Source organism: Bombus impatiens, unplaced genomic scaffold (assembly GCF_000188095.3).
Source record: "Bombus impatiens unplaced genomic scaffold, BIMP_2.2 scf_0640, whole genome shotgun sequence".
Classification (NCBI taxonomy): Eukaryota; Metazoa; Arthropoda; class Insecta; order Hymenoptera; family Apidae; genus Bombus; species Bombus impatiens.
The window spans coordinates 1,669,629-1,691,107 of NT_177059.1; the positions used below are offsets into that span (position 1 = coordinate 1,669,629).

The following is a 21,479-nucleotide window of genomic DNA, read 5'->3' on the forward strand; positions in this document are numbered from 1 at the left end:
TCGGTAGCGGTTCCGGCCGCCAGCCGTCGGAAGGTGTAAACGGGGTCGACGGAACGACACGATAACGCGGTCCCACGAGCTTGCGCTTTCCAGATAATCGGAAATCGAAAACTACCTTTTTCTAGCCTACGGTCAAGGGACCGCACTTTCTCCTTTAATCGGCCATCGAACGACAGCCATCGTCCACCGTTCCGATATCGGGATAGACGATACAACAGCTGAACTCTGTTATATCATCGGACTTAGGTTACTGTAAATTCTTCTAGCAATAAGTATGAAGTACTCGGTAGAAAAACAGACCGACAAGATGCTGCAGAAAAGCGGAGAGGACAAGTTGAAATTTTGAAACGACGTAGTTACGGGTCAAGTTTTACGAGTGTCTTTTTGGAACGTTGGCGTTGATGTCCATGCTGCATAAATAAAAAGTTTCTTCGCAATAAGAGAAGAACGAGGGTTTTTCGTTATTTCTCGACGCTATTCGATTAAGTTAGAAACAGAGACGGGTTAGATAGATGGCTTCCTTTGGGGCTTGTTTTATAAGAAACAAGTAATTTATACGTTTTCGTTAAACGATTGTTAAAATACGAACGTTTATCTCGGATAATTGTGTTGATATACAAAATATTATTAAAAATAGAATTTTTTAATTCGATGGAATAAACGCGTCGATAAGGAAAATATCATCTTTAGTCGCGTATTTCCGAAACTACGCGGTTTATTATTTCAATTGTTTATTATTTATTCTCTATTATCTCATTATTTTTCTCTCATTATTTTCTCTCTATTATTTATTATCTTATTCTCTATTATCGTCTATAGGTACTCATCTCTATTCTGATAAGGAATTTTCAGAATATTATACATCTAAAGATGAACGTATCCTCTAAAATTATGCAACAGATAGTAAAAAAAAATTGTAGAATTTTTCGTACGTATTACAAAACTGGGGCACTCAGACCCGATAAATTCTTTATTCGCATGGGTAGGCGTAGAGAAAGTGGTACTTGTACGGAAGAGAAGATAAAAGTGCTATTCATAAATACAAGATGAGATGAAGACAAAGAAGGAGATGAAAATAGTAGACTGCTTACATACTGTTATTTATTAAAAATATTTCAAGTCTTTCTTCTTTCTCCATAATATTTCATTTCAATAGTAAACTTGCAAAAGTCACATGGATATTTCGCATTTTAGATGTTATATCGTGTTATAAGAATAAACACTTTCAGAGAGCATCGCGTAATGAGATTACACAAGAATGTATGGAAATTTTTAAACCTATTATACAAGCCCAATTCTTTGAGCAAATTGCGGAAGCGAGAAAAAGAATTTTTCACGTAGTTCGGGGTATTTCATCCATGTTCAGCTTGCACTTCGACAAGTTTTATATGAATATATGTATGCAACAGTGTACATTTATCAAATAACCGAGTATGAATTCGAAAAAGTAGGAAACGAACACGTTACTTTTTATTACGAGTTCGATATCAGACCGTGGATTATGTGCTGACTTATGCGCTGACCTAAACCGGTCGAGTCCCTGCTGCAGGTGAAATATCGAAGGTTATTTTTAGTAACTTCTGCTGTTACTTGAATAACCAAATAGACAGAAGCTAAATTTGCCTAAGCAGGTCGCTTATGAAATAAATTCCACGCCCGATATTTTATAAGTTTCCAAAGATCTCTTCGTCGAAGCTTCGTCAAGATCAAAACGTGCGAAGGTGTCTCGTTCTCGTTAGCAGAAATTTGACAGGTGTAGTCAACGATATATGGTTAAACCGCTTAACAGGAAAAGCCAGAGAGATTCACGCGTCCGTCACTAGCCTTCGGCGCCTGATCTTCGAACATCGATTCCTGCAGGCAGTGTAAAGGCCGCCGGCGCAGTTTAGCTGGTAAAATATTTCGGAAGCTTCCGATTGGAGGACGCTCCCTTTGTGTGCCTCCCTTTTCCTCCGCCGTTTTCCTCCTTTCTGCTGCTGTGTCTCCTGTACAACGCGCTCGATCGTCTCCACGCCGTCTTTCCTCACCCCACCATGTGCTAGGTTCTCTGCGTCGTCTGTGTCGCGTAAGGGGGACCCTCGTACATACAGGGGTTCACGGAAGAAATCTAACGGCGAGACAGCCACGCCGAGGACGACAAACTCTCGACCGAGTGGGGTGTGAAAGCGAGAGAGGGCCGGAGGAACGAAGAGGAACCAGTAACACAGCCGACCCAGGAAGAAAGGGGCGAAGCAGTTGCAGTTGCAAGAGAAAGAGAGAAGCTATACTTCGGAGAAAGGCGGCTCTGGAAGGAGGGTCGAAATGAAGAGAGGCTCTCTCGTGGCTCTAGGAAAACGTTGAGAGGGTGGTGAAGAGGGAGTAAGAACGGTGAGCCAGAGGGAAAAGAGAGAGACGGTTTGGAGGAGCGAGAGTACGACGTTCAGCGACGAAATCAGAAAGAGACGGTGGGAGGGTGGTAAATGGAAGAGCCAACGAGTGAAAGGGACGAAGAAACTCGGAGGGCGATGGAAAATGTTCGCAAAATTTCACTATGGGACGAAGGACGGCATTAGGAGAATCAAAGAGAAAGGACAGGTCTCAGACAGAGGAAATAACCACGCGAGAGAAGAAGAAAGGTAGATGGATGGCGAGAAACGATGAAGATAGGATGTTGAACGAAGAGAGAGGAAGCTACTCGAATTGATTGAGAGAAAAGGAAAGAGGGTTCTGGCGCGGCAGTGGCGGCAGTGTCTACTATGGCGGTGTCGGTGGCGAGGACGAAGCGGGGATGTCAATCGATAGCGGTTGCATGCGTCTAAAGCAACCCTCGTCGCTATTCCTCTGCTACTACGGTTACTACTGTCGCCCGTTATTGTTAGAAGCAGTTAATCTGCAAAGTTGCTAGATGTTGTTGCTCCGGCTGGGCTTTCTGCACTGTCGCGCAGTTTAAAACTTTCTGAATTTAGATCGTGCTCGCGCCGCGCCATGGACAGGGTCAACCCAACGCGATGGTTTCGGGACAAACGACTGAAACGTGATTGCACTGGCTATAATTAGACGTAAAACGAACTTGTCCGTGGAAGAGAGAAAAAAAAAATAACGTTGAGAACTTCCTTTTGATAGTCTCCCTCGTTCCAGCGAGAACGAAACCAGCGAGCTCGGTGAGAACGGAAGCTATTGAATTCTCTGCGACGCGCGACGATTATTTTTATCGTTAGCTAGAACGATTCCGCTAGTCAGATGGCAAGAGGGAAGTTCGTGAGTTTTCGTATGAAATATTTTGTTACGACGTTCTTGTATACAAATGAAAAGTCTTTAAACTCTCTTCTGAAGGACTGTAACGACGTTCTTTGTTTCAAAGAACGAATTACTTTGTGCTTGGTGACTTTAATTTAAGTCTCGCTCTCTTTGTAACTCTGTAAGCTTTGTCTTTTTCTTAATAAGGTATGAACAGGTCACGAGGATTGCCGAGAGACTCGCTTTTTCAGGAAAACCTAAACTTCACGTAGAAGGATATTCTTTGTGATGTATACTTCTATCGGCTCTTTCGAAACTTATGATTAAAAACTTTCACAAAAGATTAATAACTTTGACAAATTCTTTAGGTTAATCGTGGATGACCTATCTTTTAATTGTGCCATTGATTTTAGTTGTAAATCGAAGATGATTAAGACGAGAAAGCTCAGTTTGGAATTATTATTTAAAAAGCGTCTGACAATTGAGTAAATAATTTACGTATCTACCGATTACAGCAAGCAATAATAGATTTTTATTAATTTCACACACCATTCTCATCCTGTGTATACTATCGTGAAATAGCAACGTCTTCTCTACGGTCGCAAATTAAAAATAGTACTGCAGCATCTGTCGTATTCTTAGATAACTGTTCACGTTAGAAATTGAAAGAATGTTTCGTAGGAGTTCGGAATTCCAACGTTTTCAAAGGCGCAAGGAACGTAGCTAACCTGTTTCTACAGGGCAACGAAACAATTATCGATCCTAGTTCGCTACTATACGTAGAAGAGTCTACCACAGCCAGACGACTGTAGGAAGATTTCTTCGAGCAGTAGAAACACGGCGCACGATTTCGATTCTCCTTAAACGACTAACAGAAACGAGAAATAAATCATTCCTTGCCGATAGCAATAGTACAACAAATCTCTGTTTATGTTCCACTTTCTTCAATTACGTTCACGAATACATGAATTTGCATAAAAATCTGCAGTTCACTGATAAAACTAAATATCTTCCTTCTAAGTGATTTTACTTCTAAGGTTTCGATTTATGAAACGACCCGTGTACTCCAATTTCGTACGGTATCCAATTAAGTAGCAATTTAAACGAATCACAGACTCGGATCGCCCTAATAATTTCGATCCAATAGTTTCACGCACACCTTGTTATTGACACCGTTTATTTTTCCAGTCGATCCACCGAAGCCCCGAATCAAATTCACAGACTCTTAATGGCCCTCGACCTCGGTTTTCGAAGCACATAAGAATACCACTTATTGCCAGGAACAAAAAAGGAAAGCGGCAGAGAAAACACAAGAGTAGTTGTACGTATATACGAGGTCTCCCTTCTCTCTAATCGCTAAACTAGCACTTGTAGAAAATTTCCTTCTAACGAGCATAGTGGTCCCTCTATAACGAAGACGAACATCCAACATCGGATTCGTCTCGGCGGTGGCTGCTGCACCAGGATTCTTGTAATAAAATAAATGGAACTTCCGTCGAGCACGCTGCAACGTCGAGAAATGAAATGTGACCCTCCATGGAACGCAATAGGGATCAGTGTTTCTTTGTGTCGAGCGGAGCCGCGAAAAAGCATGACCTTTTATAGCGTGGCATGAGAGAGAATGGTCGAGTTTTATTATTTTCACTGCCGACATTCGAATAACTATCAACAATTAACGTGCGCCAATTTTTATCTCAACATATCTGACTTCAAGCACCAATGTATTTTAGGAAATGTACTCCGTTTCTAGAATGTACGCTTATGAGAATATATCAGATTGTATAAAAATACTTTACTACGTTCCCGATTTCACGAATAAGTTTAGAATCCGAATAATTTTTCGACACAGTTATTACAAATACAGGTATCCTCCGTATAACACGGTAATTATCTTGGAAAAAGTGCGAAACTATATTATACGAAACAAGAAATTAGTACAAAAAATAAAAGGACGACGTTCCTACTCGTGATATTTGTCTCCTGTGCTTTTCGCGAATCGTAAAATACGTGATTTTCGAGCCGTATAACGCAACAGAGAATTAAATAAATTTCCAAGGGGAACGATACCGTACCATAAAATACTGTCGACGCGCATTGCAAAAGCGGACTGCCAAGATATACTGTATCGTTTAAACTAATTCTCGTGCAGGCAGGGCGTCCCGATCCCTTTCGTTTGGTATTTCGTCATAGCGTGGTAATTGATAGGAAGATCCTGTCCCCCTTCCTATCTGGCTGAAACGTAAAACGCAAAAAAGATCACTGGGCGTAACCCGACGGGGTAACGCTGAGTCACGAGTCGAAGATTTATGGGATTTTACACGCTTCTCAGGAAAACGATTTCCACGTGAACCGTTTCATTGACTCCTTTGCCGGTATCACTCGACGAGATTCGCGAGTTCAGCTGCAGCACCGGCACTTTTGATTTAAATTGATTGTCCGACGAGCGCACCATTAATTATTAAACTAATCGGTAATTAATCAAAGACTTCGTTGAACTCCCGTCGGTTTTTGAAATACGATAGCTCCGGGTCTTTTACGTTCTTTTTATTTAACGTTCCTACGGAATCGGTGTCATTCGAACGACCCTTACATCTTAGATCTTCATTTTTCAAGCGTGGAACACTGAACTATAATAACGAAGGATTGCCGTGACAGAGTAATTTTTAAAGTCTTCCAGCTACATAACAATAAAATACTGAGAAAAGAAAAACCATCGACGTAATACAAGTATCGACAGTAAAAATGAAGCAAGCACAAGAGTACGTCGATAGTAATATAGGGTTTCTATTATCGAGGTCTTTCATAAAGAGTCGGCTAAAAACGTCACGAAAAGAGTTCAAAGCACATATCCTGTATCACAAAGCCAACGAATCGTGTCGACCAATAAATTTCGTTTGCTGCTACGTGTCCAAAATTGAATTACCTTTGGAGAAATTATTAAACCTTCGGCAAAGTAAATTCTCCGCGACTCTGATTCCATGTACGCAATCGCAAACCACAAGGAAATAACTCGAAGTAATGTCAGACATTACGGACGTTCCAATACTGTCTTAATTCCAACGATGTACCGATGGAACTCCCGCCAGCCAAGTCTTATCGAAACCACGATGACCATCGAGGGCTAATCGATTAATTACCGTTCATAATTGACCCAAATCTAGCTAGCATTGTATCGCTGTACGTATAAGCTAACTGGTCGTTTGTTTAGAACGCAACTGGAATATATAACAAGTGGACCTAAATTTTATTCCATCCCTTCCACTTCTTTTCGTATGTACAGTAGCCTATTGTCTTTATTATTTGCCTTTGTCCGATCAAGCATTAGTCAAAATGCAGGTACAGATGTTTGACAAATTTTGAAACTCGATTTTCTAAAAAATGGAATTTTCAACGCCATTTTATTATCTGTAGTTTTCGCCTTATTACGAGTTTAAGCCATAGAATTTCCTTGACATTCGCTTGTATTACGAATTTAGATCCACGGTGTATGTTCACTAGAGATTTCCTTGCGAAAGCGAGGAAAGGGAATACAGCAGTCCCACCAAAGTTCCTCGAATATCGTTGCACTGTAAAATTCCACTGATCCACTTAACCTCGTATCCGCCGCGATATCGCCACCAGAAATAAGTATCTTAAGCCTAAGTGGATCGAGCGAATTCCGCGGTAACGCGCTTACGCGACATATTCCTGTGAAATTTGTGCCTGAACTGGTTACGCCATAAATTAAATTCTGTATCAGCCGCAGGATAATCGAAGGCTGCGTGCAAGCTCGTCTTTCATTAATAAAACAACTACACCCAGTGATCTAGGGTCAAGGCCTAACAGAGGAAGGACGTAAACTAACTGCCCTCGTACACTTTCGCTTATTGGAATAAGAACCAAGATTAATCCTTGTTAAAGCATAAAATTTACCAATCTAAATTGATCGCATCGTTGATCATTCGCAGGTTAAATACGACGCCGAAATGCTAAATTCTCATAAATTATAAATTATAAAGAATAAAAATAAAGACATATCGAGCAATAATTATTCGCACAATTTTCATTAAATATGCTGGACGTCTCTTAGGTATGCTAATGTCTGTTTTTCAAAAAATACAATTCCCAGTAAAGAAAAATTCCTCCGCCGAATCAAAGATCGTAATAATCTATGTATGTCAACGAGATAGTCTCAGTTTTTGTGATATAAAGGAAATTAGTTATTTTAATAATTAACCTTCCTAGGTAGGGATCAAAGGAAAACAATATCGAAGCTCGGCTGTGTCCACGGCTTCATTGTGTTCGACGCCTTTTACGCCGCGTATTCGTCGTTGATTGCGTTCACATCCTGTTATTCTCCCGTCCAACCCTTTGAAGGGTCAGCTTTGAGACCGAGCCGGACCGTCACAGTGAATATTTTGCATGCTAGATAGAGTTTTGCATTTATCGACGCGGTCGATTAAGAAGAGAAACAACGAGGAGTTCAACACGACTGCTCGTTTTTTTCCTTCCGAGCCCTGCAAATAGGGAGAAAAAAGGTTAACGCACAGACGCGTCATCGTATTATTAGTTAAGCTCGAGCGTATTTAACGATGCGCGAGCTGCTCTCCATATATCGCGTTCAAAATGCAAATTAACGTTGAAACTGAGTTTCCAGCGCAAAAAACTCTGATTATTGAGTTAATTAAACGCTCTATTACGCCGGTCAGTGGCTCGCTGTTTAGCGTGCTAATGAATTAAATGATCGAGCACTTGCGTGATAAATTACGAGGAATTTATTTTTAACTATCCCCCGACGAAGTTCGAGTTTTAAGTATTCCACTCAATTCGATACTACCCCGTAATAAATTTCTATTATTCTGTATAATAAATTTATTACACAGAGCAATTTTAGTTACGAATCCAATAAAATGCCCGCTACTACTTTCGCGTATAACAACGTAATTCGTTTTAATACGAGTGACAAAACAGTATTTCTAAAATATCTCACTTGCACGTTATAATACATTACACCGATAATTACGTTAACAAGCTCGAAATTATTGTCACTATGTATCCTGACTGAATGAATCAATGCATTTAACAAAGCATCGAATAGTTTCCACGAAATACTACTTCCACCATTTAATGCCATATCACACACATCCGTACCGCTCCCCTTGGTCAAAATATCCTATTCAGCACTTTTTCATTTTTCAAAATATGTGTGTTGAAACATCACTTTCTTTTGTTAAAACTGAAAAGTGATATTAAGATCGGAAAATTGCTAGCAATACGCGTATTATGGTTCATCGGTTGTTATCTTTACGTAAAATATCCTACAACGAGCCAATTAGCTTAACGGTATAGGATTTCAGTCGCCGACGAAAAAAAATTTCGATCACGTATAACGAATCGATCAGCGTTGCGAGTCTTACCCGGGGGATATCACGAAGCGTCAGAAACGTCATTTTATCTTGGAGAAAGGACGGAAGTACGACGGTGCGCAGTCGATACTCGTTCTCTCCCTGTGGGCCGTCGTTTATAGTTCATTTCCACGAACCCTTTGCGAAAGGGTTAAAAAAAGAAAAAAAAGAGAGAAAGCGTTAATTGCCCCAGGGACGAGACGACGATCTTTCGACGCGTCGCGAGAGCACGTACGCGCAAAATGAGAACGCGCGCGCGAACGATGGGCCAAACAAAAGGGCGGGATCTCCTTGTAATGGCGAGCTCTCTTCACCCAAGGTGAAGGACTGGTAAGCGAGGCGGCTTTCAGGAACTCGAGGACCGGCGACCCTTTACGCTCCATCGACGCCATATGGCGTAACCAACTTTATAATGCTCGCACGACACGGACATAACTGGTCGCAGCGTGAAATCCGCTGGTGTACGTGAATACATATTGGGACCAATCTCGAAGGTCCTAGAACGTTTCTCAATGCTATCGTTTCTTGCCTGCTTTTTCGGCTGGCGAATGGTCGTTGGGACGAATACGGAAGCGAAGTGAGGAAAAGTTGCAGAGAGAGCAGTGGAACAGGTTGAGATATTTTCATTAGAAAAGTTGGTGATTGCATTTGGTTTTGTTGGAAGAGTGAAAAAATACGAAGATTTATAAAATATTCGAAGCGTGTTATTCGTTATAATATCCGATGCGCGACTCACAAAATTTGATGCATTTATTAAATAATTTGGAGGAGATAATTTTAAGATATTGAAGGAAAAATTACACTATCAATTAGTAGGTAGTCGTGCGATTGATACTCCTCATTGAACAATGTAATCTGCTTATAATATGTTGTTAGTTATCCTACAATCCTATAATAACAGTTATCCTACAATGTAATAATCCGATCTAAATCTTACACAATTATGTACTTCGTACGATAAATATTTTGTTTGTCAATCAACAGAAGCTGTATTCGTAAAATTTGTGATTTGTTCAAGTTATTCGCTCAATAAGATTTGATAATACACAAGATGTATACATAATCGCTTTCGCAATAGATTTTTTCACAATTTATTGGAACGAAAATTTTGGCTGGATTAGATAAGCTACCGTCTATTGAATCCACTTATCTGAACCTGGACTTCTATTATTTGAACGAAAAATCATAGACAATTGGAAAAATCAATACATCCTTGTTATATGACTTGTTTGTTTTGCGATCAGTTCAAATAGAGTTCTACTGCAGCACAAAGAAACTAGAAAACTAACTTGATCGAAATTTGCGTCCAACATCGCATGTTATACGAATTCAAAAATCATGACGCAATTTTAATAGATACGAGTATGAAAATTCATATTACTTTGTAGATTTATTATATTTTGAGTATTACTTTGGATGTTTCGTGTATATCGTTATATTACGTGCATTCTACGAATGTTTGTACCTTTCGGTATATTTATATAAAGAACAAAAAAATGAAAAAATATTTGATCGCTATTCAACCCTTTCCGAAACGCTTGATAACAAACTTCAATTTCATTCGATTCACACGTTCTGGCAGGAAAAACAATAATTTCTACTTCGTAATCTATCTGGGTTAAACGTGAACAAACGTGAACAAATGTTATTATGAAAACGTCTCTGTTCTTTGGTCGAGACACGTGAATGCACGCCGGTCATTCCAGAAAAGCGGAAAAAGCATGCCTGAATGAGTTGTTTAGAGTTATTCAGACTATTCGCCGTGTATTTTAGTCCTGGAATTTATTTATACGTTGGGGTCGTCGCACCACGACGCTTGTAAATAGATGTAGCTTATTTGCAGCCGCGGTTCGGCCTCGTGATACTGCACGATAACACCTATTAGGGTGTAATTAGTATGAAGGATTGTGCTATATTTCACTCATGAGATGTAACGGATAACACCGTTGAAATTGCAAAAATTAGATTCACGGCTGAAATCTCTTTCTCTGAAAAACTACTTTTGCTTATAAAAATACTTACACACCAATACCTCCACTAGCGCGACAAAATCTTTATATTCACCTCTTTCTAGAGCTTTCATTCTCTGCCCAACACACTTATCAAACTACTCGATCGACCTCCGCCTACGAATTCACCAAAATAAATACAAGCACGGAAGATCAATGGACCCTTTCAAAAAAGAGGAACATCTATGAGAAAGAAATAATTGAATCTCAAAGGAGCTAAACTTATCGACCTTACCTTTCGTAAATTTTTAGATTTTATTGCATACAGGCATTGCCACAAATTTGTCGTTACCGTGATCGATCGGCATTAACAACACATAAATATCTTACTAAAACATATGACTTAATGAGAAGTTAACGCACAAAAGCTATCCCATACGTATCTTCTTATACGATCGACTTTAGAGATCATTGACGCTATAAATTGAAATGCAGATGAAAATTTCGTTTACAAATATTCTTTTTCATTACCATTACCAGCTCGGAATCCGCAATTATTTACATTATCACTCCTGTTTAATTTATAGAGTTGATCAATGGCTTCCGAATAGTTCGATTCTCTCACGTTCATTTTATGGCTCTCCATTTACCCGCATGAGGAGAAAGTATGCGGTGTGCGAAAGATTCGAGCTCTGGATCGAAACGACGCGACGATTGGAATTCTCTGTACAACCCCAAGCCAGATACCGCACAGCTGCCGGAACAAGCAGAGGTTTGAATCATCGCTGCGTAGAATAATCCAACGCTATTCCCTATTTACAAAATTGCAGTTCCCGCACGCGTAACTGTTCCCGCGTCGACTCTTCGGCTCATTGTATTCCACCCTTCGACGACACCCCTGCCCATTGTTGCGAATCGCACGCACCAGCGGCCTGCCTGGGGAATTTCCCCTTCCCATGCGTTTATCCACCCTTCGACACGTTATTGGTTCGCGTGCAAACGCGTAGCCTAATTAGTATGAATGCCTGACCATCGTGACTCCTTCATCAAGCCCGGGATTTTATATATTCGGTTCAAGGTTGCGGAGGCCTATTCAACCAGATGCCGAATGATCATCGGACGTGAACCTGAGCGTCGAGTAAATGGATATCGAAAGAGATTGCGAGTTTGGTTGTGAATGTGGAGGATTCCTTATCTATCTTGAATGGGGAAGGTTTAACATTAGAACGGTTAGAGTGGTTTAAATGATCAATTTCGTAACTTTTCGTGGAAATTCTGAAGATCTGTAGTGGCAGACTAGCCGTTCGATTCGATTTTATACATACTTATTATTATGATTAATGCAATTTCTATGGGTCGCATATTCCTTTAATTGTTTTAATTGAAAAATTATTTATTCATTTAAATTATTGAGAGAAAATTGTAAATTAATGGATATAAAATTTCGATGATTTTTAAAAGTATAATACTATGTTTTGTATTAATATAAATTAGAAACTACAAATTATTTACATTAAAGGGGAAAATTGCATTCTTAGAGACGCGATTGTTTAAGTAGATTCAATCGAAATGATCGTTTCGGTATTGCCGAGTGAATAAAAACTTAACGATGCGAAAGTTGCGATTTCTTTATACGCCACAAGATTTTATTCCGCCCGTCGACGATCGCGGAAGCCGCTGAAGAAGCTATCGGATGATTGTATAAAAAGAAATTGGTTCTCGGGTGAACGATAATGAGAGTTCTTTAGTGGTAATCGTTTAAATTTAAGATGATTCTTATCGCCGAGAGTAGCGTAATTTCGTCTTAAGGTCGATAAAGCTGTTGGATACTTAATTAACAACCAAATCTATCTTCTTTTCTTAGCACACGTAAGAAAGCCAATTACTAACAACGACGTCTACGTGATCTGCGATCGTAACGGTTTCTGTTAGTTTCTTCTTGACAATGATAAATCTCGTGTCGCAATGCTCATAGACAATTTCGAACGTTACATCGGTTTTACAGTTTCGATTGTCTTGGTCGATTGTGAGTCGAATGCAGAAACCAAGGAACCCAACTGGCGTTGTTAGTTGTGTTTAATTTAGTGGCAATTAGTGGAGCTGAAGCTGCTCGAGACTTCACCAACGAAGACGTGGTCTATTTCGAGAAACGCCGCTGCAATTTCTTTGGCATCACGGCAGTTTTTGTTTCGAATTTTCGGATGAATTGCTGACATTAGTTCGAAAAAATCGTGTTTGATCGAGGAACATTAAATTAAATTAGAACGTATATAATAAACATATTTATATCGTATATAATAAACATAAAATCTACATTCATACAATATATATATAATTTACGTTTAAATATTATGAGAAAGAACATTAAAGCACAGTGATAATGTGTCAGTGGTTATCGAATTATCAATGAGTTTCGTTAATCGCCTAAAAGAAACGTAGGTAAAATAAACGGGGATGATGAACTAAAGCTCGTTGCGAATCTAATTGCTTATTCATCCTTTAAAAGCAACGGCACGCGAGTCAATTGAACCAATGAGTCAGTACGTCTTTCGAGTTCATCTTTTAGAGAATACTGGCCGTGAATAACGAGTTCGTACAAAATGCAAGTCGATACGGATGGATAGGTCATTTTTATGCTCTACCCAAAGGCGATGTTTTATAACTGTGACTGAAACTGTATTCACAGAGGCGTGACACGGTATAATTAATTAAGAACAGTTACAATGTACTGTAAATAAAATCAATTTGCAAGCTTGTATAATATTCCGTATTTAGTGGTAAATAATACCATTTGATCGTGCTCATTTAGGTTGAATTAATTTCGCGTTTGCTTTTACACGCGGAAAGTTTGTTTCACTCGATTCATCCTAAAAGCAACAAATTAGCGCTTCTAAATTTTTTAATTACACAAATTCTAGATTAATTTTTTTGTTCTAAATTAATGTCAACTGTACTTTGAATATTTTGTTATTGTCATTTGTGTGAAAAGTTTTAGAAACTGTTTACGCATTTACCTTTAACCAATTTCATTCCTAATTTTCATTACAAATATGAAACTGTTGATAAAATATAAATCACTTAAAGTACGATAACAGTAAGAAAACAAAAGTATCACTGGTTTGAGTGACAATATTTGTGGAAAATAGCAGGTCGAATATATTTAAGTCTAGCATAGAAAGAAGATATACCACAAAACACTGTACTTTGTATTATTCTATTCCATCGAATGAACATAATTCGTTATAATTTCATCGTCAAAAATATATTTATTGTACACCATTCGCTATAATCTACGGCAGTCGAAATTCGCAGGCTGTATTTCAATTTTAGAGGAATTCGTTGTATCTCTTCTTCGAGCGAGTAACTAGGGACAGAGAAACGACATTTCGAGAGTTTCGCCTAGCTAGGCAAACGGAATCATTTAAAGACAGAGACATGACGCAATTCGAAACGAAAAGTTTAAAAGGATTACTTCCTAATTTACGTTGAATGCCGACAGTTTTGTAAAAGTATTAATCGTCACTCAGGAAGACAAGTTTCCCTGTCGCGTTTCCGTTCAACTCTGATTAATGTGGAATAAACACCGAAATATCTCAATGAGGCGTACAACACGCGTTTTTATAAATTTGTTAGCGAAACAAAAGCCGCGGTATACGCAGCTAATATTCACCGCGCTCACAATAATTCCCGAGCTTTCGAGCCTTCCTGTATATTTTGTGGCTTGAAGATTTTCTCCTCTTTTTCGTCCTGTCGTAATGAACGAGAAATTACAAATGCGACAACTCAAGATCTCGAAGAATATGAAGAATACTCAAAACATAATAATTTCATAGAGCGTTTTAAAACATTCACTAATAGACGTCACAAATTGTAACCGAAGTAACATTCCGTGAGTGAAGTGATAAAGTGTGAATTAATCGTTAAATTAGTTGGAATGACGAGAATGTTCTTATATTTATGTTCTACCTTCTATTTTCATGTAATGTGCATAAATATATGTAATATATATATATATAAATATATTTATAAGACACGAAAAGGTATGAGAAATAGTGCAAAGAAAATTATTATCAATTTCAAACATACATCTTTCAAGGATTTATTCATTTCTTGGTTAAACCGTACAACCTAGCATTCAAAACTTCGTTCAAAATATACAAAAGATAGAATACAGCACAAAGAGATTATGTAGTATCAATTACAAAAAACTTGCAGTAAAATTCTAAAATACGTAACGCACGCTTTAAAACAAACCGTGACGCAATCATAGCCAAAAACGTTCGCATAAATCTTCAAAAAAAGGCCGACACATATATCTTCTATAACGATCATACGATCGTTTAAACAGTAACGATGGCAATTGTTTTTCCACATCGCAATGGAGAGAATGAACACGAGGAAAAGAAGAGGCGATTGAATTTATCAATTTCCGACTGACACGTTATCAATGATGATTTACTATGTTTGGTCGGAAATCGTGAAAAAAAATACACCAACGTTCTATTAATGGGAAGAATAACTCACACGAGTAAACGTAGTTTTAACTTGAACCGCGTGGAAATCCCTATTTAATGTGCTCGGCGAAAGTTTCTGAATGCGAAATTTTGCTTCGCTTGTATCTATGATCGTATATCGCGTACCGTGGCTCACTAGACTATCATGGTTTTTGCAGGATAACGCAAATTCATGTATACGAGAGGCTTTCGTGGATCATGCACGGATAGACAAGATCCGCGGAAACCAACCAGATCACGATTTAATGCTAATTAATAAACGAAATACCTTCGTTTCGAAACGAAACGCAGACCACTCTAGGTGATAAACCTGACCAATTTTACGAGTATTATTTATTTTCGAGTAACTAAAATATTTTATCGGCCGGTCAAATTGATCACCCGCGATAGGCAAGGCAGAATACAATTTTTTCTTCGAAAAGAAAAAAGCAAACTAAAAGTAAATACCGAAAGACATATTGTATGCATGTTTTAGGAAAAGTCAGAAATTATGAAGCGATATGATAGCGTTTAAATGTGGTTAAATTTGTGTAGAAGTTTGAAAGCGATCAATTTGACCGGCACTGGTAGGTTTAGTGTTTTAAAGAATTTCTCATTGTGACGCTACGTTGCAGAAAATACTGAAATCATTTCCGTACAAGCGGCGCATAAAAATTCATATGAAAGATTAGACCGTGAAATATCATGATCGCTTTATTGGTATTATATTAAATCATAAAGGAAAATCTTCTACATTTGTTCGTAAGCACCAGACTGGAACATTATATATTAAATACAATAACCGGCATGAATTGCAAATATTCAGGTTTATGCATTCTACGGCATACGCGCGTTCATTATCGTTTTTATTCACAACGTATCAGAATAAAATATTTTATTACGCCAGATTTGCGGTATAAAATCTTGTAACTATTCGTAATTTGTGAATTATTCTTTTATCCATAATATTACGTATTCTCACCACGATTTTCTACATTTACATGCTAATAATCTTTCGATCGCAGTTTTTCACTTGAGAGTAGAATGCGATAAACACAAAGGGAATCCGTTCGTTTTACTGCTCCGATTAACGCAATACGAAAACAGAGTCTATCGTTAAAGAAACACAAAAAGCATCTTTCGCAAAGTAGGAAGCGAATGTGACCGAATGCAAAAGGCAAAGTTCGAGTTGTGTACTTGCGCAAACAACAATGAAGTGTAATTAGAGAAGTCCAAGGCGCGAAGCGCTAGATCGAGGGCATAGAGGAACGCCCATTCCCGGTAACGCTACACGAAGTTCGCGTGATGATTCTAAGACGGTAGAGGGTGATACCTAGGTCCCTCCCCGTGGTGCAACCAGACGCGGTGTCTCTGAAAGGGTCCTCCATGGCTCGTTTACGAGGCGACAAGACAGATAGGATGGAACGCTAGGGAGGAGAACGTTCGTTGAGCTAAATGTAAATTTCGTTCCTGATTCCTGGCGTACTCTGTGCACAATGTGGACAACGTAGATAACCAGAGCCGTTGATGACGACACGAGCAAATGCCAGAGGGACGGTAAATCTTTTATGAAATCACCGTGAAATCATTGCTCTACACCATCACCGTCTCATACTCGTTGCTCCATGGTTGCGCAGACGAGCTGCGCCATGGCGGTCACCCTCGCGAAGAACTTGAACTTCCCTCGGGAGAGGGGTAAGAAAGTAAATTTCACCTCCGTATTTCGAGGGATTCGCGTCGCTCTCTGACGAGACGCTGCGAAATGGCGGTATCACGCCACCTTTGATGTCTGATACCAAGATTCCCTGTTTCGTGGTATTCAAATCCCTAAGATCCCTTCAATCTGGATAAAATATTTCGTAGGAAGATAGAATATTTTGTTTTCGAAAACTTGATACAACTTTATACGATGATCTCGTGAAGTAGAACGAACTAATCTAACAGTGAAACTCTTGGGTACGATACGCTTACTCGAGAAAATTAGTATCGACACTGCTGTATATCGGAATTTGTGGTGGTTTCTATTCGTCTCTATCTTTGGGAACTTGGAATCAGGATTGATTTACGTTAGTCACTGAAACGATCTTTAACGATGTAATACGACGTGACAAAGATTGGTACGAACATTTTTAATCACTGTATTATTACTATGCTTCACTCTTTATAATCGTAACATAAAATTATCTTTTATACGATATCTCGATCCACCTTCTTTCGTTACTATGTTAACAAGAAATCCAACAGTAAAATCAATGATAAATAAGGCACACCTACTCTAATCAAAATTTCACCGATTAAGACGTACAAAGTTATCTGCAAATATCTACAAATATCAGCACATCTTGCAGCACGGAAACAACGTTAGTTCACAGGTCACGAGCATCTTTCTTCCAAGAAAACTTCGTTTTAGTTCACTCGAAGTGGCACACTGTCAATCGAATCAATTGTCGAAGCAATCGTTTTCAGTTCTTCGAAGGCACACACAAAACAGAAACACAATAGAACCGAGCGTTTTCCACTCGACCTAAACTACATCGTTTCAACAGTGACGATATCTCGAAGGGCTGTTCACGTTAACTCTACCTTTCTACGAAGTTTCTACGATTAAAGTAGTTTTACACCCACCTAGAATTTTTGTTGTTGACACGATCGCGATTCCTGGTTAAGCGTGATCGTGGCACGACACCCGGTGAACTTCGACCCGAGTGAGTTGCCTTAGAAAGCTGGCCGCACGTAAACGTTAAAGACTCTTTAACCGGAGGGCGGTTGAACAGCGAAAGGGAAGAGAAAGAGAGAGAGAAAGGCTATTCGGGGTAGGCGAACATTCCACGCGGCTGTTGGCGCGTGCGCGCGCGTGCACATACACGGCCGTATCCAAAGAGACTGTACCACGCCAGTGTCAAATAGAGAACTCATTTCCACGAGACTTGGTCTCAGGCCTGAAAAAATCTACACGCAATTTGAACAGCAACGTTTTTACGTTCGATTTGCGATAAGCCTCGCCAATTCCAAGATTTGTCGTATTTCCATACGTTGTTTGAAAATAAAATATTTTAAGGTTTGACGAAATTTGACACTACGTAATCTTCTATACATTTTACCAAATCTTTGTTGTATGCTAATCTTTGCGCTAATTGTAAATTACAACGCTTGTCGTTTTTTTAGCTTTGCGATAAAATGAAACTGCGAGATTGCAATTTCCAAACGACGAATTCGAAGCTTGAATTAAAGATTACGATATGTGATTTTTACTTTACTCCGAAGAGTTTAACGTCGTACGAAAATTGGAATGTAGTCGGATTTTTTGTCCTAGCATTTTTTTGTCTACTTGTTAGAATTTTAGCGCACAGAAGCCGGAACCACGAGTTACGAACCGTTCAGAAAACGTCCTTCCATGGCCGTTACTTCCGACGTATTTCGGGACTGGCGGGCTTCCATGGATTGCCGCACGTTGCACGGCTTGGTCATTGGCCGTATTTTGCCATCTGCTACCGTGAAAGCGTGGGCTGTTGTTTTATTTTATTCAAGCGTTACTTTTACGACTTCCAACTTCAAGAACTCATTAACACTGTCGATAAATTTTAATACTAGTTAATTAGAGATATCGTTTGATAATAACTTTTTATGAGAAGGAAATATCATCGATCGCTTCTCTCGATTAGGAACGTGGATATCGATATACAAATTATTGAACTATCTACAACTTAATAGAAATTATCTGGATTTCTACATATTCAAATGACAATGGCAATTAAACCGCAGATGCTTATGAAAATTCATATTGTTACGAATATAGTAGAAGAAATGAAATCTGAATGGAAATTTGCCTCTCGTTCGCTAAATACCGTAGCAAGTATTTTAATTTGTACTTTATTTTGTTTCGCTACATGTAGGCTTTTTGTAAACGTTTAAACCGCAGTTTAAGTATCATTAGCCAAATGTATTCTTCGATAGTGCGATCTGTTAAGAGCTTCCCAATTTTTAGCAAATTAAAAAATTTCTCGCGCTATTGGATCAATATTCGTTTCAAAGTATAAACGCTATTATTATACGAACGGTAGCAATTCATAACGCAGCGACGATAGGGATCGCAGACATGTGACGACTCAATAATTCATGACCGCTCGTAAGATTCCATCTAATCCTAACGATCTCTCGCGCTTTCCGTTTCTCCTCTTTTCATTAGTTAAGATGAACGCGATACAATTTTCCCTAATAGCACGTCGGTCGTGTGAGAAAAATGTAACGCGATAGAACTTGGAAACAGTTATATTTCTCGGTTCAACAGACCAGGTTGGACACGCCTACGAGTTGGCCCTATTTCGATCAAAGATGCTCAGCTCGTCCGAGAAATTTGTCCGAGAGCCGATCGAACGTTTTCCTAAATTCTTCTCATTCTCTGCGCCGCTAATATCGGCCTCTGGTAATACACTATGTCAATAATCCACGTATTTTTCGTTTCGGAAATTTACACCGTGAACGTGATTTGACTGTGCGAGCGTTTCACGCGACATCGAAAAATCGTGCACGACGAAAAAGTTCATCGACATGATGGAATCGCGGTGCTGGCACTCGCCAAAGATGAACAAAATTTTCATTCGAGCGGGGTGGATGTCACCCCGAAATAGAAGCGAGAATTCGATACTGGAAGCGTTCAACGAACCGGATTGAAACGATTTCGAACGACGCGAATCGCTGAAAAATTAAGTAGATACGTCCCGGTTACGGTCGATCGATAAGCTGAAATTCGGGAAATCTTACATAATTGACGAGCTCGTCCGCGTGTGGAACAGATGGCTGACGTTTCCACGACGACCCACGCATACTGAGTAGCTTTGTACGCAGCGTGATTTAACGAGCGAAGTTATCAGAACGATCACCGCTAATTATTTAATTCCGTCTTCCCGCTCGGGAAGACGAATATAGTATACGCGAACCGCGTTCTCTTCATATCGATCCGGCTGCTTCGACGAAACTCAGGAAACGCGCGAATCGTTCGATGGAACAACAAGAAGGGGATGGACGGGATGAAAACGAGATAGTTATAGGAGATAGTTAGAAAAAGAGAAACAGAGAAAACTGTGTGTGTATGTAAGAGAAAAATGTATGTACACATGTCTATGTGTGTGTAAGGGCGACAGCGCGATCTCCGGTCCTGACTTCACGTGGCTTCTATTGATTTACTACGAGGCGCTGGTTTTACGAAAGAACCGCAAAGTCTCGTAGTGAAAAGTTCGCCGGCGATCGATCCGCGCTGTCAGTCGGGATCTCTTCGTAGCCGTGTTGTCTCGTGTATAGTCACGCTAGCACTGCAACAGTCTGCTCCAACAGTTCAGTGACACGGTGCACTATACGACACAACCGCTTTAGCCTGGCTTCAGGGAATCGACACCGGCTGTTTCCGCAACCAAAGTACGTTGTCAGTCTAGTAAACATCACGTTTCTCGATCGAACTCTCGTCTCGTTTTTTCGACCGTGATCGTTTTTCACGATCGTGTAATATTATAAGAAAGAATCCTTAATTTGTAATTTTGTCCACTCGCGAAAGAACAACTAGAAAATGACTCGAAAGAAAGCAGGCTTTAAAAAGCAGTATATCTCTCTTGCTCGTAAAAAAATTTCACAGAAAACTACTATTCGAGATGTCAGACATATTTAATAACGCGATGGCATTCGTCGAAGTGTGTCAAAAGATCGCAGTAAGAGTTCACCTGCCGTTAGAGGGTGGCAAGCACCAAGGACAAGCACGCGAGAAAAAGAGATCGAAAAGCAAGAAGAGAGAGGGAGTGAGAGAAAAAGAGAGGGGGGGGAGAGAGAAGGGGTGGAAAAATGAGCAGGTCGCAGGCCGCAGGGCGTACGGGCTACATCCGTACCTCCTTACTTCGGCAAAATCAATAACCTGTTTGGGGGTGTAGGAGAGAACCTAAGGAGAGAGGCCATAGCACGGCACCGCCGCACTAGGTAGTACGAGAGCCAGGTGTGTTGTAAAATACGTACGCGAATGTCCAGGTGCGAATGTCGAAGGCGTCTCTTCCCCCAGAACGCTCCTGATCGTGTCGCGTACGAGTCGGGAACAGAAGCGCGTAACCGGCACCACCCCCGAATGTCCTGGCACCTGCAAACGTTGCTGGGTATCACCGAACAGCCTCCTGCAAGTCCCCGCCGTATAAATTCTCGAATCGAGCGAAAAACGTACCACGAAACACGTATATTACTAACACGATTCGATTCACTGTCTACCTCGAATTTTTCAGGTTCGACGAAACTCTGTGTTTTTAGCTCCTGGCACGAGCTCACCGCACGCACCGGTATACGACGTTAATCGACGATAATTCCTCGAAATCTTTTTTCCAGTAACTCAGAATCCTGCGACGATGACACTGTCAGCAGAGGTCTCCCCCTCCCGAACGTTGCCTCCTGTTATCATTGCCCACCAC

General features: G+C 39.8%; 1 protein-coding gene across 2 annotated transcripts in view; it reads right to left on the reverse strand.

Annotated features, from left to right (window-relative positions):
• LOC105681195 (neural-cadherin-like) overlaps positions 1-21,473 on the reverse strand; it is a 61,800-nt gene extending 40,327 nt beyond the window's left edge. For both annotated transcript variants that reach the window (XM_024369771.2, XM_024369770.1), the window contains exon 1: positions 21,040-21,473. The gene's annotated coding sequence lies outside the window, so the exon portion shown is untranslated. The remainder of the gene's footprint in view (positions 1-21,039) is intronic.
• Between the last annotated feature and the right edge of the window lie 6 nt (positions 21,474-21,479).